Source organism: Pseudophryne corroboree, chromosome 9 (genome assembly GCF_028390025.1).
Source record: "Pseudophryne corroboree isolate aPseCor3 chromosome 9, aPseCor3.hap2, whole genome shotgun sequence".
Taxonomy (NCBI): Eukaryota; Metazoa; Chordata; class Amphibia; order Anura; family Myobatrachidae; genus Pseudophryne; species Pseudophryne corroboree.
The window spans coordinates 350767339-350791130 of NC_086452.1; the positions used below are offsets into that span (position 1 = coordinate 350767339).

At 46.7% G+C, this 23792-nt stretch overlaps 1 protein-coding gene across 6 annotated transcripts in view; it reads right to left on the bottom strand.

The window, feature by feature from the left end:
* Positions 1–23792, bottom strand: part of NCF4 (neutrophil cytosolic factor 4) — a 554470-nt gene that overhangs the window by 135795 nt on the left and 394883 nt on the right. The window lies entirely within an intron of this gene.

The window sequence follows — 23792 nt, forward strand, 5'->3', positions numbered from 1 at the left end:
TTTCCATCACTAGAGTGTAGTTAGTTACAGGTAAAAATAGGATTTTAATACCTACCGGTAAATCCTTTTCTCTTAGTCCGTAGAGGATGCTGGGGACACTTCAAGAACCATGGGGGTATAGACGGGATGCGCAGGAGACATGGGCACTTTAAGACTTTAAAAAGGGTGTGAACTGGCTCCTCCCTCTATGCCCCTCCTCCAGACTCCAGTTATAGGAACTGTGCCCAGGGAGATGGACATTTAGAGGAAATGAATAATGACAGCAACAGGCTGACTATAACCGCAACAAAACACATGTGTAACCATAACCAATAACTGCAGATACAGTATGCACTGGGACGGGCGCCCAGCTACTCTACGGACTAAGAGAAAAGGATTTACTTATTTTCTCCTTACGTCCTAGAGGATGCTGGGAACACTTCAAGAACCATGGGGTTTATCCCAAAGCTCAAGAACGGGCGGGAGAGTGCGGATGACTCTGCAGCACCGATTGACCAAACAAGAGGTCTTCCTTAGCCAGGGTATCAAACTTGTAAAACTTTGCAAAAGTGTTTGAACCCGACCAAGTAGCTGCTCGGCAAAGCTGTAATCTCGAGACCCCCCGGGCAGCCGCCCAGGATGAGCCCACTTTTCTGGTAGAATGGGCCTTCACCGATTTCGGTAACAGCAATCCAGCCGTAGAATGAGCTTCCCGAATCGTATTACAGATCCAGTGTGTAATAGTCTGCTTGGAAGCAGGAGCTCCAATTTTGTTGGGATCATACAGGACAAACAGAGCCTCCGTTTTCCTAATCTGAGCTGTTCTGGCTACATACATTTTCAAAGCTCTGACCACATCTAGAGACTTCGATTCCTCAAAGGCGTCAGGAGCCACTGGCACCACAATAGGTTGGTTCATGTGAAACGATGACACCACTTTAGGCAGAAATTGCTGACGAGTTCTCAACTCCGCTCTATCTTCATGGAAGATCAAATAGGGGCTCTTGTGAGACAAAGCCGCCAATTCAGACACCCGCCTTGCAGAGGCCAAGGCCAACAGCATGATCACTTTCCAAGTGACGAATTTCAACTCTACCTTACGTAAAGGTTCAAACCAATGAGATTGCAGGAACCGCAACACCACGTTAAGATCCCATGGTGCGACCGGGGGCACAAAGGGAGGTTGGATGTGCAGCACGCCTTTCACGAAAGTCTGAACTTCCGGAAGGGAAGCCAATTCTTTTTGAAAGAAAATTGACAAGGCCGAAAATCTGTACTTTAATTGAGCCTAACTTTAGGCCCGCATCCACCCCTGCTTGCAGAAAATGGAGAAAACGGCCCAGCTGAAATTCTTCCGTAGGGGCCTTCTTGGATTCACACCAAGACACATATTTTCTCCAAATACAGTGATAATGTTTCGCTGTTACCTCTTTTCTAGCATGAAGTAGTGTGGGAATTACTTCACCGGGAATACCCTTTCGGGCTAGGATCCTGCGTGGAATCGGAAACACCCACGGTGTCACTAGGGCGTCCACTGCTATTGCTTGAGGGTCCCTCGACCTGGAACAATATCTCGGAGGTTTCTTGTTGAGGCGAGACGCCATCATGTCTATTTGAGGAATTCCCCAAAGACTCGTCACTTCTGCAAAGACCTCTTGATGAAGACCCCACTCTCCTGGATGGAGATCATGTCTGCTGAGGAAGTCTGCTTCCCAGTTGTCTACACCTGGAATGAAGACTGCTGACAAAGCGCTTACATGCCTTACCGCCCAGCGGAAAACTTTTGTGGCTTCTGCCATTGCCGCTCTGCTCTTCGTCCCGCCCTGGCGGTTTACGTACGCCACTGCTGTTATGTTGTCCGACTGAATCAAGACGGGTAGATCGCGAAGAAGATGTTCCGCTTGTAGAAGGCCGTTGTAAATGGCCCTCAACTCCAGATGTTTATGTGTAGACAAGCTTCCTGGCTTGACCATTTTCCCTGGAAATTTTCCCCCTGTGTGACTGCACCCCAGCCTCGGAGACTCGCTTCCGTGGTCACCAGGATCCAGTCCTGGATCCCGAATCTGCGTCCCTCTAGGAGGTGAGAGCTGTGCAGCTACCACAGGAGTGAGATTCTGGTTTTGGAAGACAGGATTATCTGTCGGTGCATGTGCAGATGGGATCCGAACCATTTGTCCAACAGGTCCCACTGAAACACTCTGGCATGGAATCTGCCAAACTGAATGGCCTCGTAGGCCACCACCATCTTCCCTAGCAACCGAGTGCATTGATGAATCGACACTCTTGCTGGCTTCAGAATCTGTTTGACCAGGATCTGAATTTCCAGAGCCTTTTCCACTGGAAGAAAAACTCTCCGTAATTCCGTGTCCAGAATCATACCCAAGAACGACAGTCTTGTCGTCGGAACCAACTCTGATTTTGGCAAGTTTAGGAGCAACCATGTTGTTGCAGAATTGTCAGGGAGAGCGTCATGCTCTGCAGTAATTGTTCCTTGGACCTCGCTTTTATCAGGAGATTGTCCAAGTACGGGATAATTGTGACTCCTTGCTTGCGCAGGAGGACCATCATTTCCGCCATAACTTTGGTGAAAACCCTCGGAGCCGTGGACAGACCAAACGGCAATGTCTGAAATTGATAATGACAATCCTTAACGGCAAACCTCAGGAAAGCCTGATGTGGAGGATATATGGGGACGTGTAAGTAGGCATCCTTTATGTCGACCGACACCATAACATCCCCTTCCTCCAGACTGGAGATCACTGCTCGGAGAGACTCCATCTCGAATTTGAATTTTTTAGATAGAAATTGAGGGATTTTAAGTTCAGAATAGGTCTGACCGAGCTGTCCGGCTTCGGGACCACGAACAGGCTCGAATAAAAGCCTTCTCCCTGTTGTGACGGGGGCACCGTGACAATGACTTGATTTTGACTTAGTTTTTGTATAGCACCGCATACCACTTCCCTGTCCGGAAGAGAAACTGGTAAGGCTGATTTGAAAAATCGTCGAGGGGGCCCGTCTTGAAATTCCAGCTTGTACCCTTGGGTCACTATTTCTAATACCCATGGGTCTAGGGTCAAACGAACCCAGAAATGACCCCACTGGTGTGGACTCCCACAGAGTAGTCCCAGCGTCATGCGGTGGATTTGGTAGAAGCCGGAGAGGACTTCTGCTCTTGGGAACCTGCCACAGCCGGTGACCTCTTTCCCTTTCCTCTTCCTCTAGAAGCAAGGAAGGAAGACCCTCGTCCTTTCTTGTATTTATTGGGCCGAAAGGACTGCATCTGATAGTGGTGCATTTTCTTTTGTTGAGCAGGAACATAAGGTAAAAAGGATGACTTACCCACGGTAGCCGTAGATACCAGGTCAGCAAGGCCGTCACCAAACAAGACACCACCTTTATACGGCAGAGACTCCATAGCCTTCTTAGAGTCAGCATCAGCATTCCATTGATGAATCCACAATGCTCTCCTAGCTGAGACTGCCATAGCATTGGCTCTTGATCCCAAAAGGCCAATGTCCCTCGCAGCTTCCTTAAGGTAGGCTGCAGCATCCCTGATATGACCCAGAGTCAAAAGAATGTTATCCCTATCCAGGGTATCAAACTCAGATGACAAGTTATCTGCCCACTTTTCAATAGCGCTACTCACCCATGCTGAAGCAACGGCAGGTCTGAGTAGCGTACCCGTAGTGACAAATGGATTTCAATGTATTTTCCTGCTTATGATCCGCAGGTTCTTTTAGGGCTGCCTTGTCAGGAGATGGAAGCGCCACCTTTTTGGACAGCCGTGACAGAGCTTTGTCCACAGTGGGGGGTGACTCACACTTTTCCCTATCCCCAGAGGGGAACGGATATGCCACCGGAATTCTCTTGGGAATCTGAAACTTCTTGTCAGGATTTTCAAAACCTTTTCAAAAAGAGCGTTCAGTTCATGAGAGGGAGGAAACGTTACCTCTGGTTTCTTTCCTTTAAACATACAGACCCTTGTATCAGGAACAGCAAGGTCCTCCGTGATATGCAGGGGCGGATTGGGAACAAAAAGCGGCCCTGGAAAAATTTGTACTAGTGGCCCCACATGGGCAGCACCAGAGGTGTAAGGTCTAGCCATGGGCCATGGCAGCAGCACCCTCCCCCCAAGACTTTCCAGATAGTGGGCATGTCCAGCATCAAGGTGGAAGTTAAAAATAAATAAAATGTAATATTATGAGCACATTATATGATACACCTTCAGAATTTAGGAAACTATATCATTCTTTAGAAATATATATTTTCTTGCTTATTACACCAACCGTATCCCAATCACTATTCACTCAATTTTATATATCAGCAAGCAGGTAGACAGAGCATACACTAGATCATCTGCAATCACAGGCTAAGTAGCGAAGTAATTTTCATATATGCTAATTATTTAGCATCTTATTCATTATGTCTATAAAAAGGACCACATGCCCTCAAACAAAACAGGCCCCACGGGTGCGTCGGCCCACCGGGAATCTTCCCTGTGAACCCTATGGCCAATCCGCCTCTGGACGTATGAGACGTGGAGGTGGCATAAAGAGTCCTGCGCACATGCGCTGATGTTTATTAAACATAAAGGTCACAGAGAAATGATATAGCAGTGGATGATAACTTAGAACCGGCAGTAACAGATGAAATAATAAGCAGTAACTGAATCCAAGGTAATAATCAAAAGTCTCTGGCAACACAAATATAGAAGATAACTTGATGACTGAATGCAAATGGTTTCAAGCAAAACAAAGTCTCTGGTAACATAAACGTAGAATAATTTGGTAACTGGATGCAAATGGTTTAAAGCAAAATAGAGTCTCTGATAACACAAATGAGGAATGAAGATAACCTGATAACTGAATGCAAACGGGTTTGAAACATATAAGGTCACTGGTAACTGTGATTGATGCAAACAGAACTTTGGTATTTGTAAGAAGCACACAGTCTTTGTAACATAAAAGTTCTTTTAGCCAAGCAAGGCCCAGGCAGGAGACAGTCCTAACTCAGCATGTTTGTTAAGTGCTGGATGCAATACACAGAATGGAATGCTGGTAACAAGGTGCATAGATTAGGCAATGAATAACACCTGAGGAGAGTCTCTTACTGCTGTTGTACTGTGGCTCTCTTACTGCTGTTGTACTGTGGCTGGAATCTGGAGCAAGCAGGAGAAATGCAGAATGATGTATGGAATGAAATGATGAGAGGAACCACTGGAGATAGGAACACGGGGAACCAATGGAGACTGGAACACGGGGAACCACTGGAGCCTGGAACACGGGGAACCACTGGAGACTGGAACACGGGGAACCACTGGAGACTGGAACACGGGGAACCACTGGAGACTGGAACACGGGGAACCACTGGAGGCAGGAACACGGGGAACCACTGGAGGCAGGAACACGGGGAACCACTGGAGGCAGGAACACGGGGAACCACTGGAGGCAGGAACACGGGGAACCAGGCGAACTAGACACACCACATGTGACTCATTGTCCGAGGCGATGAGAATGAGCCAGGAACTGGAGTTTATACCCCTTGCTCTTTGATGATTGGATGAAACTCTGTGAGAATACACCCTCCTGGATTGGGTGCCCAGATCAGCTGAGAGTTAACTAGAGCTGGTGATTAACCGGGAGAATAATTCTGTAGACAGTTAATGCAATGCACTGCTGGTTGCTGGCTGGGATCAGTAGTGCACCGGGAGTTAATGCTGTTTTTTTTTTTCAAAACAATGTTTATTGAAGAAAGGTAAAGACAGATGTACAAAATTCCATGTCTGGATTCATAGTGGAGAGGTACAAATAATAGAAATACGAGGTAGGTCAGGGTCATACAATAATGCCTCGGTATGTGGAAAATACGTGTATAATTACATATAGTACATGTAAGAATTTGGTAATAAATGATATCCATAGGATATATTCCACTCCTATCGTCTAGGGTTACCATTTCGCTTAGTGCAATGTGAGATCTGGTATTAAAGAAACACGAAGGTATCTAGTGGAAGTAAAGACTTGTTATAAACCTCATTATCTGACCATATAGCCCCTTAGCAGCTGAGAGTCCACTACAGACAAGGAGAAAGAAAACAGAATATGAAAAGATAATAACCCTTCTTCAAATAATTTTCTATTTTGTAAAGAAGATTGGTTAGGTAGAAATTTGAATTCGTATAGATTGTAGAGGGAAGAGAAATGAGAGGAGAAAGAAAGAAAAAAGAGGGGGGGGGGAGATGGAGGGGCAGGGGGGGGGTGTGGACAAGACATGAAAACAGGACAACATACAGCATCATTCTCTAAAGGAAAGATTATACCATAAGGTTGTCAGATTGCATATATGTCCTGTCGATCGCGATAAGTAGATAGTATTTACCGGCTCAACACATTTCAAACTTAGCAAAGTTAATAGCATTTATCAATCTGTCTATACAAATACCAAGTAGTGGGTTCGAAGATTTTCTGGATTCTGAGCTGAGTGGCGTTATCAAAGCTTTGTATAACAGTTTCCCATTTCCCATAGAATCTAGGGGCCCCTGACTCTATATCTGGTACTAGAGCCTGTCGCTCGTAAAATATGTTGTTTAGCAGAGAGGTTCTCATTCTGCAATAGATGGAGATTGTCTGTGTAACCAATGGGTGAGGATTAATTTTTTAGCGATAGTAAGGATAACTGTCAGGGCAGGTATAATCTTCTGTTTGTGTGGTCCCAGGTCCCAATCTGAAAAGCAGTAAAATAGACATGCGGCAGGGAGCTTGTTAATTCGAATTGAAAAGATATCATTAACATGGTTTATCAGCTTGTCCCAGAAAGTTCTTATTTTCCTGCAGTCCCAGAAGTTATGATAGTAGGTGGCCTCAGCCATCCCACATTTAAAACATCGACCCGTAGAGGCCAGGGTGAAATAGGAATGCTGTTTCGGGGAGATGTAGGCTCTATTTAAGAATTTGAGGTGCGTTTCCTGCAAAGCTGCGGATTTTAAATATTTAAATGTGGGGGACAGTGTGGACATAAGTACCGACATAGCCGGGAAATCAGGTATGTCCCGCTGCCAGCGCGAGTGGAGAGCACTTTGCAAAGGTGTTTTCCCTGAGTCTATGAGAATAGAATATAAATTACGCAGCCTATATCCTATGGTCAGATTAAAACGCAAGAGAGGGGTAAGAGGGTCAATGGCCGTATCAAGGGCCATTCCAGGTGGTAACGACTGTGCAAAATGATGGGATTGGAGGTACATATAAAATTGGGAGTTGGGTAGACCATATCTATCTGATAATGCAGAGAAAGAGTAGATCTTACCCCCAGGGTCAAAGATATCTTGAATGCACGAGATGCCCTTCTCTTTCCACGTCAAGTAAGCACGGCCGTCCAAACCAGGAGGAAATTGTGGGTTGCCCCAAAAGGTGGTGTAAGGGGAGTTAGAGGAATTCCTGTGTAATCGTTTATTGATAGATTTCCAGGCTTTATAAGTGTCATGAAAGAGTATGTTGGATTTTATATGGGAAGGAATCAGTGAGGTAGGTGCATGAAGGAGAGCAGCTGGGGAGAAAGGATGGAAAAGGTGTTCCTCTATGTTGGGGAGAGTATATACGGAGCCACCAGAAAACCAATCCACCATGTATCGATACATAGCTGCATTTGAAAAAGCAGAGATGTCTGGCATCCCAAAACCACCCTCCGGCCTCGGCAGTCGCAAAATATGGCGGGATACCCTAGATTTCTTTTTTGCCCAGTTGAATCTTGTAAACAGGGAGTCAAATCGTTGGATATCTGACTTGGAAAGTTGCAAGGGAAGCATCTGGAGGACATAGGATAATTTGGGAAAAATAAAGCTTTTAATAACCACTACCCTACCAGACAATGATAGAGGTAAATCCATCCATCCGTTCAATATTTTCTCCGCCGAGGAGTATATCTGGTGGAAATTAGCAGAGTATAGGGCATCTAGATTAGGGGGTATCATGATGCCTAAGTATTTAAGTGGAGAGCGGCAAATTGTGAATTGTGTCAGCGTGGGGGATAGAAGGTTTGTGGAGTGACCAGGGCCTAGAGGGAGGAGGCGTGACTTGTCATAGTTCACGCGAAAACCCGAGAAAGAGCTAAAATGATCTATAATGTGCTTTATAGCAGGGATGGAAAATTGGGGGTTAGAGATAAATAAAAGCATGTCATCGGCAAATAGACTGAGTTTCACTTCAGTCGACCCAACGACAATACCAGTATATTCTAGAGACATGCGCAGTGCAGTGGCTAGGGGTTCTATGCTATAGCAAATAGAAGGGGTGAAAGGGGGCAGCCTTGTCTGGTCCCTCTATGGAGGGGGATGGGAGAGGACATATAATTGTTAGAGAGGATTTGAGAGGAAGAGTCATGATAGAGAAGACGTACTGCATGGATGAAGGCCTCCGGGAACCCAAATCTGTGCATGGTGTCAAAAAGGTGATCCCACGTGACTAGGTCAAAAGCCTTCTCAGCATCAAGGGAGAGAAGGGCATAGGGGTTCTGGTCTCCCGAAGTCTCCAACCACTGCATGACAGTCAGTATCTTACGCACATTTACCGTAGAGTGGCGCCCCCATATAAACCCTGTCTGGTCCTCCTGGATCAGAGAGGGCAAGAGAAGCTTTACCCGGTCTGCCAAGATCTTGGTATATATCTTGTAATCCGTATTCAATAAGGATATAGGTCTATATGAACTGGGAAGCAGGGGGTTTCTCCCTGGTTTATGGAGAATTTTCAGAATCGCAGCATTGAAGTATAGTGGAGGGGGTGTTCCGGACAACAGCAAGTTGAATAGTTCACAAAGGGGTTTGACCAATTGAGGGGCCAGTATTTTATAGTATTCATTGGTAAGACCGTCAGGTCCAGGGGTTTTGTTTGGTTTCAAACAGTGAATTGCATGGAGCACCTCCTCCTCAGTAATGGGGTTCAGTAGCTGATGGGATGAGGTAGAAGATAGAGAGGGAAGCGTAAGGGAAGACCAGAAAGAGTGTTGTTGTTGGTGATCAATAGAGGGTTCAGAATATAGTGAGGAATAAAAAGACTGCAGAACCTCAGCCACCTGGCCACAATCATGTACCACAGTGCCGTCAGCCCTAGTTAAAGCATGGATAAGTGTTGGGGGGTGTTGACCTTTCAGGAGATTTGAAAGCAATCGACTAGATCGATTGCCGAATTTATGGAATCTACATTGAGACATAAATGTTAATTTAGATTCGGTTTGGGTTAAGAGTTTGTCAAAAAGGGATTTCTGTTCATGGTAGAGTTTTCTGGTAATTGGGGTGGGGGACTGCGTGAACGCTTGGTAGGCGTCAGTAAGTTTAGATTGAGCATCAAGGTACAGAGCTTGTGTGTCTTTCCTATGTTTGGAGGTGAAGGAGATGATAGAGCCTCTTAGTACTGACTTAGACGTCTGCCAGAACAGGAGCGGTGATTCATTCTCTGCAGCTATATTACAATGTGTAAAGTCAGCCCATGATGCCTCCAGCATATTTCTAAACTGAATGGAATTGGTCAGGTGGGATGGGAAGCGCCATTGTCTGACAGGGCCTCTATTGGGGAAGGTGGCGAGAGCCATCCAGCAGACCGCATGATCCGACAAGGACACCGGTTCAATTTCAGAAGTTTGCACCCTGGTAAACATAGAAGCCGAGATGAGCAGATAATCGATTCTAGACAGTGTACCATGAGCAGCCGATAAACAAGTGTATTCACGGTCGACTGGATGACAGGCTCGCCACACATCCACCAAGTGCAGCTGTGACATTAGATATGGTAAACCATATTTGGGAGTATAACGGCTAGATCTGGATTTGGTATTCCTATCAAGAGCATTGGATACAGTAGAGTTAAAGTCACCTGCGAGTATCACCTGTTTATGAGAGTGTGGGTGCAGTTTAGCGGCAATGGACAGAAAAAAGGGTTGGGGATCAATATTGGGGGCGTATACATTACACAGTAGAAAACGTGAGTCATCTAGGGTGGCGTCTACAATGAGATATCTGCCTCCAATATCAGATTGGGAGGAGTGAAGGTCTACTTGGACTGAGCGTCTAATCAAAATGAGTACCCCACGGGCCTTGGCAGTAAATGGGGCGGACGCCAGCACTCTCCAGCCCAGGCAATTGAGCTTGTCAATCTCAGGGGGAAGGAGATGAGACTCCTGGAGGAATGCAACATCTACATGCAGTTTAGATAAGTAAAGTAAGATCTTCTTCCTCTTTATGGGGGAGTGGAAGCCACCTACATTATATGTGCCAATTTTTAAACTGGTCATCATTCTGCTGAAGAAAGGTATGATTCATGGCAATAAATAAAACCGATAATGTCATATCTACAAAATACATTGCTATCATGGACATAGAAAACCGACAGGACAAGACACAGAGAGGAGAGAACAATGGGTAGAAAATGGGGGGGAAAGTAAAGCAAAGGATCCAGAAAATAATGGATCAAAAGATTAGCATCAAAAGTGCACTTCAGGTACAAAGATAATCTAAATTGACCTATAGTTCGCCAATTGGAGAACCAGATAAGAACTCCAGGCTTGCCCCAGCCCTGGTACTGAGAAACAATAAGCATAGCTTATATATGGCATAAACAAAACATAACTCAGAATAACATGTGGAGAACTTTAGGTGGAAGGCGCCTTAAAAGAAGCATCCCATTCAGAATGGGATTAATGGTGAAATGGCACCCGCCATAGCATTTACGTCGGTAATAGAGGCGTCTCCTCCCACCAATAATTTCAAGAACTTCTAGCGATTAACAGCTATAACATAAACAGATATATCAAAGCAATAGAGTAATCGCCAGTAAAGGAGGAGATAACCACGCTAAGGAGTTTCATAGCCGTGGTTAGCAGTCAGGAGTCGAGTCCGTTGAGGGCTGGTGCAGTGAAGAACGGCCGTTCTCCTCTTCCAGTAGATATGCTTCCGCATCAGCCACGGTGGAGAAGTCTGTAAATGAAGATCCTTTGAACAGGCGCAATCGTGCTGGGTATATAAGAGCGAGTTTTCTATTTGCTTTGGCTAGGCGGGAACAAAGTGGGGTGAATTCACGTCGTGCCCTGGCCACCTCTGCCGAATAATCTTGGAAGATAAAAATCCTCACATCGTTCCATTGTAAATTCCGCTTACGACGAGACGCAGACCAGATAGTGTATTTGTGGATGTAATTTAGACAACGGAAAATAACAGCCCGGGGTCGGGAATCCTGTGTAGGCCTTGCAGGACCAATGCGATGGGCCCTCTCCACAATCATACCCGCGCAGGAATCTTGGATATCAAGCAGATCTGGCAGCGTGTCTTGTATGAAGGAAAAGAGTGCTGGCCCTTTAAGGGCCTCGGGCAGCCCAACAACCCTCAGATTATTTCGACGTGATCTATTCTCGAGATCGTCGACCTTATTAAGAAGCTGGTAATGGGATTTCTGAAGAAAGGCGCACTGTTCCTTTAAATCGGCAACGTCATGAAATGTCTCCCCAAGGCGCTGTTCATTAGCCTGCACCCGTTTGGAAAGCTGTTTAAACTGTGATTTGATGTCATGCACTGCCTGTGTGACTTTGGCAGCATGAGATTCCATAATAGGGTTAATGGAGTCTTGAATTGCCTTTACCATATCAGAATATGTAATTGGGCCCTCAGTCTGCTCTGTAGTCTTATTAGACTTCTGTGTAGAGGGGGCAGCATGTACAGGGAGAGCTGTGTTCACAGAGGAGTCAGAGGAGGAATGTAACTCACGATCTGTGTGTACTTGCTGCTGCTGCGGCTGTGTCTGCTGTCCGGCGGCCATCTTGGAATCCCCTTTCGTTTTTGCAGGACGTTGTTTGAGGGGCTTATCCGCTTCTGGGGCGGCCAGGAAGCGCTCCATCAGGTGCCAGAGGTGTTCCCACAGGCAGGTGAGCGGTCCGGGAGCGGGCTGTAACGCTATGTGCAGCGTGCGGGCTAGCGCGGGCTGGGGCGGCACACGGAGCTCACACTGCTGCTGCTGCACGCATCGGCGCCGTACCCGGAACGAGTTAATGCTGTTTAACTAGAAGCACTGTGTACTCCAGGCTGCTGGCTGAAACCAGTGGTTACCAAAAGATAGAACTGGTTAGGTGGAGCACAGTGAGCTGTAGGCTGCAGGAGACTGAAGACTGGAAATGGAACTGCTGGGACCTGTAGTTCCACAGGTCCAATTCACAGGGGATACTCTGAGGAGAGAGGACTGAAGCCAGGAGACGCCTGTTCACTGGAAGTGATGCGATGGAGAATGTAGATTCCTGACATACAGGTTGCGTACCTGCATATACCTATTGCCAAGTCATCAGCAGTATCTGCGGTTTACTGCTGACAACTATCATTTCCAGGCTCTGCTATTTGTACTGGCTACGGCTCCTCGGATTTTCACCAAGGTCATGGCCGTAATGACGGCGCATATCCGTCGTCAGGGAATCAAATCATGATCCTGCCATATCTAGATGACCTGCTAATCCTGGCAAGCTCCCACAATGTCCACCTCAGTCATACAACTGACGGTAAGCTTCCTACTAGCCCACAGGTGGCTCATCAACTTGAAGAAATCCACGCTGGCCCCAGCTCAGAGCATGGTGCACCTGGTAGCACTCCTGGACACGCACTGTCAACGTCTGTTCCTGTCTCCAGAGAACGTCCTGAAACTTCGGGACAGGATAAGATACTTCCTTTCCTGCAACGGAGTGTCGTTACACTCGGCGATGCAAGGACTTGGCCTAATGGTGTTGACAATCGACATGGTAGAGTATGCTCAACTTCATTCCTGCCCTCTGCAGAGGTTACTCCTTTCCAAGTGGGACGGCCTACCTTACTGGATCAGGTCTCATATGATCACTTTGACTCCGGAAGTTCATCTGTCGCTGAACTGGTGGCTTCAGGAACAGCAATCAAGCAGGGGCCTTCCGGACCCCTGCCTGGGTCCTGCTGACAACGGATGCCAGCCTGAGGGGATGGGGTGCGGTGTTGGAGCAACACTCTTTTCAGGGTCGGTGGACAAGGAGGCATCACCCCTCCCGATAAACATTTTGGTGTTGCGGGCAGTGTTCAATGTGTTGTCTCTTGCCCTGCCTCTAGTACAGAACGGGCCTGTTCAAGTACGGTCAGACAACGCCACCACGGTGGCATACATCAACCATCAAGGCGGCACTCAAAGCCGCATGACAATGTTGGAAGTGTCATAAATTCTTTAATGGGCAGAACGCCATCTGCCAGCAATATCGGCAGTGTTCATTCCGGGTGTCATCAACTGGGAAGTGGACTTCCTCAGTCGCCAGGACGTGCACGCCGGAGAGTGGAGTCTTCATCCGGAAGTCTTTCAACTCCTAGTGGACAAGTGGGGCCTACCAGATGTAAACCTGATGGTGTCTCGACGCAATCACAAAGTTCCGGTCTTCGGATCAAGCATCCTCAAGCAGCGTTCGTGGACGCACTTGCCATTCCATGGAACTTTCGGCTGCCTTATGTGTTCCCTCCGATGTAACTCCTGCCCAGGGTCCTGCGGAAGTTCAAGCAAGAAGGAGGAATACTACTTCTAGTCACTCCAGTGTGGTCCAGACGGCATTGGTTCTCAGACCTGCAGGGTCTATCGATAGAGCGTCCTCTTCTTCTTCCTCAACGACTGGACCTCCTCGTACAAGGCCCTTGTCTCTACCAGACCTGGCCAGGCTGGCTTTGACAGCATGGCTCTTGAAGCTTCACTCATAAGAGCCAATGGTTTCTCTGAGGCGGTCATTCAAACTATATTGAAAGCACGTAAGCTGACGTCTGCTCGGATCTATTGTAAGGTCTGGACTTCTTACTTTACCTGGTGTGCTGATAAGAACTATGATGCGTACAGCTTCAAAACATCCGGAATCCTGGCTTTCCTGCAACAAGCAGACAAACAATTTGGCAGTTGCTCAATCATACCTGGAGATAATTATATATCAGGTGCTGGAAGGGGGAGGGGTCACAGACAAACAACAGACAGAGAGGAGGGGGGTGCAAATCCCCACCCCTAAATTCCCTTCCGCACACTGAAAATTACCTGTGACCATCCCTGAACCTATCTGGTAATAAAATTCAGAGAATTAGTCACAAATGTTTGCAAACACATGTTTAGCTGCTGGCCACGTCACGGCTTCTCTGATACAGCAGTCCTAACCTACATAATAGCAGTGCCCACATAGGGCCATGTAATTTGTCACAGTAGGCCTCATGATAAAGGCTATTACTAAAACACTTCCAGACAGAGAGCTAATTTACCCAGGAGCCACCCCCAGGATCTCCTATTGGCACTACAAGGAACAGCATGCCTTCCAAATGCTGCTCCCATTCAATGCCTCTTGCACACAAGCAGACAAACAATTTGGCAGTTGCTCAATCATACCTGGAGATAATTATATATCAGGTGCTGGAAGGGGGAGGGGTCACAGACAAACAACAGACAGAGAGGAGGGGGGTGCAAATCCCCACCCCTAAATTCCCTTCCGCACACTGAAAATTACCTGTGACCATCCCTGAACCTATCTGGTAATAAAATTCAGAGAATTAGTCACAAATGTTTGCAAACACATGTTTAGCTGCTGGCCACGTCACGGCTTCTCTGATACAGCAGTCCTAACCTACATAATAGCAGTGCCCACATAGGGCCATGTAATTTGTCACATGATAAAGGCTATTACTAAAATACTTCCAGACAGAGAGCTAACTTACCCAGGAGCCACCCCCAGGATCTCCCATTGGCACTACAAGGAACAGCATGCCTTCCAAATGCTGCTCCCATTCAATGCCTCTTGCACACAAGCAGACAAACAATTTGGCAGTTGCTCAATCATACCTGGAGATAATTATATATCAGGTGCTGGAAGGGGGAGGGGTCACAGACAAACAACAGACAGAGAGGAGGGGGTGCAAATCCCCACCCCTAAATTCCCTTCCGCACACTGAAAATTACCTGTGACCATCCCTGAACCTATCTGGTAATAAAATTCAGAGAATTAGTCACAAACGTTTGCAAACACATGTTTAGCTGCTGGCCACGTCACGGCTTCTCTGATACAGCAGTCCTAACCTACATAATAGCAGTGCCCACATAGGGCCATGTAATTTGTCACAGTAGGCCTCATGATAAAGGCTATTACTAAAACACTTCCAGACGGAGAGCTAACTTACCCAGGAGCCACCCCCAGGATCTCCCATTAGCACTACAAGGAACAGCATGCATTCCAAATGCTGCTCCCATACAAATTACATGGCCCTATGTGGGCACTGCTATTTTGTAGGTTAGGACTGCTGTATCAGAGAAGCCGTGACGTGGCCAGCAGCTAAACATGTGTTTGCAGACATTTGTGACTAATTCTCTGAATTTTATTACCAGATAGGTTCAGGGATGGTCACAGGTAATTTTCAGTGTGCGGACGGGAATTTAGGGGTGGGGATTTGCACCCCCCTCCTCTCTGTCTGTTGTTTTCCTGCAACAAGGCCTGGACTTAGGCCTTCGTCTGGCCTCCCTCAAGGTTCACATATCTGCCTTGTCGGTGTGGTTTCAGGGAAAAATTGTGTCTATACCTCACGTTCATACATTCACTCAGTGTGTATTACGGATTCAACCTCCCTATGTCCCTCCTATGCCTTTGATACTTCCGCCTCCCAGGATGTTTCCTTTGTAACCTACATAATAGCAGTACCCACATAGGGCCATGTAATTTGTCACAGTAGGCCTCATGATAAAGGCTATTACTAAACACTTCCAGACAGAGAGCTAACTTACCCAGGAGCCACCCCCAGGATCTCCCATTAGCACTACAAGGAACAGCATGCATTCCAAATGCTGCTCCCATACAAATTACATGGCCCTATGTGGGCACTGCTATTATGTAGGTTAGGACTGCTGTATCAGAGAAGCCGTGACGTGGCCAGCAGCTAAACATGTGTTTGCAAACATTTGTGACTAATTCTCTGAATTTTATTACCAGATAGGTTCAGGGATGGTCACAGGTAATTTTCAGTGTGCGGAAGGGAATTTAGGGGTGTGGATTTGCACCCCCCTCCTCTCTGTCTGTTGTTTGTCTGTGACCCCTCCCCCTTCCAGCACCTGATATATAATTATCTCCAGGTATGATTGAGCAACTGCCAAATTGTTTGTCTGCTTGTGTGCAAGAGGCATTGAATGGGAGCAGCATTTGGAAGGCATGCTGTTCCTTGTAGTGCCAATGGGAGATCCTGGGGGTGGCTCCTGGGTAAGTTAGCTCTCTGTCTGGAAGTTTTTTAGTAATAGCCTTTATCATGAGGCCTACTGTGACAAATTACATGGCCCTATGTGGGCACTGCTATTATGTAGGTTAGGACTGCTGTATCAGAGAAGCCGTGACGTGGCCAGCAGCTAAACATGTGTTTGCAAACATTTGTGACTAATTCTCTGAATTTTATTACCAGATAGGTTCAGGGATGGTCACAGGTAATTTTCAGTGTGCGGAAGGGAATTTAGGGGTGTGGATTTGCACCCCCCTCCTCTCTGTCTGTTGTTTGTCTGTGACCCCTCCCCCTTCCAGCACCTGATATATAATTATCTCCAGGTATGATTGAGAAACTGCCAAATTGTTTGTCTGCTTGTGTGCAAGAGGCATTGAATGGGAGCAGCATTTGGAAGGCATGCTGTTCCTTGTAGTGCCAATGGGAGATCCTGGGGGTGGCTCCTGGGTAAGTTAGCTCTCTGTCTGGAAGTGTTTTAGTAATAGCCTTTATCATGAGGCCTACTGTGACAAATTACATGGCCCTATGTGGGCACTGCTATTATGTAGGTTAGGACTGCTGTATCAGAGAAGCCGTGACGTGGCCAGCAGCTAAACATGTGTTTGCAGACATTTGTGACTAATTCTCTGAATTTTATTACCAGATAGGTTCAGGGATGGTAACAGGTAATTTTCAGTGTGCGGACGGGAATTTAGGGGTGGGGATTTGCACCCCCCTCCTCTCTGTCTGTTGTTTTCCTGCAACAAGGCCTGGACTTAGGCCTTCGTCTGGCCTCCCTCAAGGTTCACATATCTGCCTTGTCGGTGTGGTTTCAGAGAAAAATTGTGTCTATACCTCACGTTCATACATTCACTCAGTGTGTATTACGGATTCAACCTCCCTATGTCCCTCCTGTGGCTCCATGGGATTTGTCTGTCATCCTGAAGGCCCTGCAAGAGTCTCCATTTCAACCTCTTGAGTCAGTGGACCTTAAATGGCTTACGGCTAAGGTCCTGTTCTTACTGGCTTTTGCCTCTGCCAGAAAGGTGTTGGACCTAGGCGTTTTGTCCTGTCGTCCACCCTTTCTGATATTTCTTTGTGACCAAGCAGTTCTTAGAACTCGCCCTGGTTATTTACCTAAGGTGGTGTCATCTTTTCACCTTAATCATGAGATTGTGGTTCCGGCCTTCATCTCTTCTGAATTGTCCTCCAAAGAACGGTCTTTGGATGTGGTATGGGCTCTCCGCATATATGTGGAGAGAACTGCTTCTATTAGGAGGTCAGATACCCTTTTTGTACTGTTTGGTTTCCACAAACGTGGCTGGCCTGCGAATAAGCAAACCTTGGCCAGATGGATTAGAATGGTGATTGCACAAGCTTATGCGCAGGCTGGACTTCCAGCTCCTGTTGCTATTAAGGCCCATTCTACTTGGTCTGTTGGACATTCTAGGGCGGCCCACCGTGGCGCGACCGCAGAACAATTGTGCAAGGCGGCTACGTGGTCCTCGGTGAACACGTTCATTAGGTTCTATGCCTTTGATACTTCCGCCTCCCAGGATGTTTCCTTTGGATGCCGGGTTCTCATACCCACTAAGGCGCGTCCCCTCCCTTGAGGAACTGCTTTAGGACATCACCCGATATTTCCCTGTGGAAACTAATGTACCCTGCTGCAGAAAAGGAGATCTATGGTACACTTACCATTGTTAAACCTCCTTCTGCAAAAGTACATTGGGTTCCACAGGGTGCCCACCCTGACTAACCTAGCTTCTATGGGCTTGTCTGACATTAGCCGTTGGTCCCTTCTCCTGTCGTGAGAATGTGGTTCTACGTGACTAACATCTGCCTTCTCTTTTGACTACTCCTACATTGGACTGGTTAACAAAACTGAGCTCATAGTGCCTGGAGGCGGGGTTATAGAGGAGGCCCCATTTCATCCTGGGACAGTTTAAAGCTCTAGCCTGTTGGTGCCTCTCTGGATCAAGATCCGCTCTACACCCAATGTTTCCGTGTGGAACCCAATGTACTTCGCAGAAAGATTTAACAATGGTAAGTCTACCATAAATCTCCTTTTTTCATGGCACCTCTAGGCCAAAACTTTCTTATTGTAAAATTCATAAAAACAAATTAAGTAAATTGTGTTTATATGTCATCCTTGGGTTCAGTTATGTGTTGAAGGACAGGATTCGCTTCTGTTTGTTCACATATTTCATCACTGGCTGCGACCAGCAATGGTTTGCCTGTTACACTGACCATAAATATTTTGAGTTGGTCCTGAACCACCAGCCCAGGGCACCCCTGTAAGTACTCCGAGGCATCCTCAGTTGGGGACCACTGCCACTATGATCATCTTTGCAAAAAATTTAAATTGGGAATGCCATAAAATTGTTCTTTTTTATACCTTTTTAGTTGCACCGTCTGCAATCTCAAGTGCCACACTCTGCCATCTCAAGTCCTCCAGTCTGCCATCTCAAGTGTGATAAGGTGAGCTACAGCAGTTTTCTTTCCTATACTTCTATATTTGCATAGTTTTTTTTATGATAGTTTGACATGTTATACCTTATCAAAGGCTGTAAGACCCACCTCCACAGCCCAAATGCTATCATTAAAAAAATAAAATTCTTTACACACCTTTTGAAGCTCCACCCACATCTCTGCCCACATCTCCGTCCACCCTGGCCCATCCCATGGAGTTTTCTACAAAAATAGCACTGGCTAGAGGCAATACAGACTCCATAACACAGTGCAATACGTCACGTCCACACTGAAGGTGAAGAATGCAGCATTACTTCCTTTCATTTTCCGTCTCATTTCTCTGAATGTGAAGGGAAATTGCTGCATGTTCTGTGTAGAGATGAGCGCCTGAAATTTTTCGGGTTTTGTGTTTTGGTTTTGGGTTCGGTTCCGCGGCCGTGTTTTGGGTTCGAACGCGTTTTGGCAAAACCTCACCGAATTTTTTTTGTCGGATTCGGGTGTGTTTTGGATTCGGGTGTTTTTTTCCAAAAACACTAAAAAACAGCTTAAATCATAGAATTTGGGGGTCATTTTGATCCCAAAGTATTATTAACCTCAAAAACCATAATTTACACTCATTTTCAGTCTATTCTGAATACCTCACACCTCACAATGGCCCTCATTCCGAGTTGTTCGCTCGGTATTTTTCATCGCATCGCAGTGAAAATCCGCTTAGTACGCATGCGCAATGTTCGCACTGCGACTGCGCCAAGTAACTTTACTATGAAGAAAGTAATTTTACTCACGGCTTTTTCTTCGCTCCGGCGATCGTAATGTGATTGACAGGAAATGGGTGTTACTGGGCGGAAACACGGCGTTTCAGGGGCGTGTGGCTGAAAACGCTACCGTTTCCGGAAAAAACGCAGGAGTGGCCGGGGAAACGGTGGGAGTGCCTGGGCGAACGCTGGGTGTGTTTGTGACGTCAACCAGGAACGACAAGCACTGAAATGATCGCACAGGCAGAGTAAGTCTGGAGCTACTCTGAAACTGCTAAGTAGTTAGTAATCGCAATATTGCGAATACATCGGTCGCAATTTTAAGAAGCTAAGATTCACTCCCAGTAGGCGGCGGCTTAGCGTGAGCAACTCTGCTAAATTCGCCTTGCGACCGATCAACTCGGAATGAGGGCCAATATTATTTTTAGTCCTAAAATTTGCACCGAGGTCGCTGTGTGAGTAAGATAAGCGACCCTAGTGGCCGACACAAACACCGGGCCCATCTAGGAGTGGCACTGCAGTGTCACGCAGGATGTCCCTTCCAAAAAACCCTCCCCAAACAGCACATGACGCAAAGAAAAAAAGAGGCGCAATGAGGTAGCTGTGTGAGTAAGATTAGCGACCCTAGTGGCCGACACAAACACCGGGCCCATCTAGGAGTGGCACTGCAGTGTCACGCAGGATGGCCCTTCCAAAAAACCCTCCCCAAACAGCACATGACGCAAAGAAAAAAAGAGGCGCAATGAGGTAGCTGACTGTGTGAGTAAGATTAGCGACCCTAGTGGCCGACACAAACACCGGGCCCATCTAGGAGTGGCACTGCAGTGTCACGCAGGATGTCCCTTCCAAAAAACCCTCCCCAAACAGCACATGACGCAAAGAAAAAAAGAGGCGCAATGAGGTAGCTGTGTGAGTAAGATTAGCAACCCTAGTGGCCGACACAAACACCGGGCCCATCTAGGAGTGGCACTGCAGTGTCACGCAGGATGGCCCTTCCAAAAAACCCTCCCCAAACAGCACATGACGCAAAGAAAAAAAGAGGCGCAATGAGGTAGCTGTGTGAGTAAGATTAGCGACCCTAGTGGCCGACACAAACACCGGGCCCATCTAGGAGTGGCACTGCAGTGTCACGCAGGATGGCCCTTCCAAAAAACCCTCCCCAAACAGCACATGACGCAAAGAAAAAAAGAGGCGCAATGAGGTAGCTGACTGTGTGAGTAAGATTAGCGACCCTAGTGGCCGACACAAACACCGGGCCCATCTAGGAGTGGCACTGCAGTGTCACGCAGGATGGCCCTTCCAAAAAACCCTCCCCAAACAGCACATGACGCAAAGAAAAAAAGAGGCGCAATGAGGTAGCTGTGTGAGTAAGATTAGCGACCCTAGTGGCCGACACAAACACCGGGCCCATCTAGGAGTGGCACTGCAGTGTCACGCAGGATGTCCCTTCCAAAAAACCCTCCCCAAACAGCACATGACGCAAAGAAAAAAAGAGGCTTTTTACTGATATTTGGTGTTTTGGATTTGACATGCTCTGTACTATGACATTGGGCATCGGCCTTGGCAGACGACGTTGCTGGCATTTCATCGTCTCGGCCATGACTAGTGGCAGCAGCTTCAGCACGAGGTGGAAGTGGATCTTGATCTTTCCCTAATTTTGGAACCTCAACATTTTTGTTCTCCATATTTTAATAGGCACAACTAAAAGGCACCTCAGGTAAACAATGGAGATGGATGGATTGGATACTAGTATACAATTATGGACGGGCTGCCGAGTGCCGACACAGAGGTAGCCACAGCCGTGAACTACCGCACTGTACTGTGTCTGCTGCTAATATATAGACTGGTTGATAAAGAGATAGTATACTCGTAACTAGTATGTATGTATAAAGAAAGAAAAAAAACCACGGTTAGGTGGTATATACAATTATGGACGGGCTGCCGAGTGCCGACACAGAGGTAGCCACAGCCGTGAACTACCGCACTGTACTGTGTCTGCTGCTAATATATAGACTGGTTGATAAAGAGATAGTATACTCGTAACTAGTATGTATGTATAAAGAAAGAAAAAAAAACCACGGTTAGGTGGTATATACAATTATGGACGGGCTGCCGAGTGCCGACACAGAGGTAGCCACAGCCGTGAACTACCGCACTGTACTGTGTCTGCTGCTAATATATAGACTGGTTGATAAAGAGATAGTATACTCGTAACTAGTATGTATGTATAAAGAAAGAAAAAAAAACCACGGTTAGGTGGTATATACAATTATGGACGGGCTGCCGAGTGCCGACACAGAGGTAGCCACAGCCGTGAACTACCGCACTGTACTGTGTCTGCTGCTAATATATAGACTGGTTGATAAAGAGATAGTATACTCGTAACTAGTATGTATGTATAAAGAAAGAAAAAAAAACCACGGTTAGGTGGTATATACAATTATGGACGGGCTGCCGAGTGCCGACACAGAGGTAGCCACAGCCGTGAACTACCGCACTGTACTGTGTCTGCTGCTAATATATAGACTGGTTGATAAAGAGATAGTATACTCGTAACTAGTATGTATGTATAAAGAAAGAAAAAAAAACCACGGTTAGGTCACTGGTATATACAATTATGGACGGGCTGCCGAGTGCCGACACAGAGGTAGCCACAGCCGTGAACTACCGCACTGTACTGTGTCTGCTGCTAATATATAGACTGGTTGATAAAGAGATAGTATACTCGTAACTAGTATGTATGTATAAAGAAAGAAAAAAAAACCACGGTTAGGTCACTGGTATATACAATTATGGACGGGCTGCCGAGTGCCGACACAGAGGTAGCCACAGCCGTGAACTACCGCACTGTACTGTGTCTGCTGCTAATATAGACTGGTTGATAAAGAGATAGTATACTACTAATATTATATACTGGTGGTCAGGTCACTGGTCACTAGTCACACTGGCAGTGGCACTCCTGCAGCAAAAGTGTGCACTGTTTAATTTTAATATAATATTATGTACTCCTGGCTCCTGCTATAACCTATAACTGGCACTGCAGTAGTGCTCCCCAGTCTCCCCCACAATTATAAGCTGTGTGAGCTGAGCAGTCAGACAGATATATAATATATATAGATGATGCAGCACACTGGCCTGAGCCTGAGCAGTGCACACAGATATGGTATGTGACTGAGTCACTGTGTGCTGTGTATCGCTTTTTTCAGGCAGAGAACGGATTATAAATAAAAGTGGTGGTCACTGGTCACTATCAGCAAAACTCTGCACTGTACACTACTGAGTACTCCTAATGCTCCCCAAAATTAGTAAATCAAGTGTCTCTCTAATCTATTCTAATTCTAAACGGAGAGGACGCCAGCCACGTCCTCTCCCTATCAATCTCAATGCACGTGTGAAAATGGCGGCGACGCGCGGCTCCTTATATAGAATCCGAGTCTCGCGATAGAATCCGAGCCTCGCGAGAATCCGACAGCGTCATGATGACGTTCGGGCGCGCTCGGGTTAACCGAGCAAGGCGGGAAGATCCGAGTCGCTCGGACCCGTGAAAAAAAACATGAAGTTCTGGCGGGTTCGGATTCAGAGAAACCGAACCCGCTCATCTCTAGTTCTGTGGTCATGTCTCCAGTCACTTGTTTTATGGCACGTACCTTATGGATGGTTGGGTGCAATATCCCAGCAGCTAATTTACCGATACAGACAGTGGCATCCCAACAGATTCTGGTAACTATTTTAACCCTAATCCTAACCCTAATCCACCTCTCCCGTAGCCTGACCCTAAAACCCCTTTGTGACTTAAACCTTTTCCCTTTGTGACTAACCCTGATGCCAGCATTTACCGTCGGAATCCGTCTGTAATCTGACTGTCGGAATCCTGATTGCTGGGATCCCAACAACATCCCCTTATGGAAACCTAGAAAGCATTGTTCGGTCCGTGTTCATTGTCCCATTTTACATTCCGATGAAACTTAGGCTGCGTACACACTTTTTGATACATTGTTCATTTGATTGATGAATGATGTATTGGAATTACATTGTTCACGGACATATCAGGGAAACCCTACAGCACAGCCGATTCTGATATATCATAAAGGTACAATATATCAGTGCATCTGGCAGTGTGTATGGTCAACCCCCCAACCACACAATAAGTTGACTGCAGCAACCACTGAAAATGACATAAGTGGGCAGGCATATTCAGATGGATCAACTGCCAAACATATCAGGTGGCAGATTGGTAAGTGTGTATGCACAAGATCGTTTGTGCACATGCATTACCAACAGGGGCGTGGAGTGTGTGGAGTCCAAGGCAGAGCATCATATGGAGTCATGGCTACAGAGGAGAGAAGCAGAAGGTA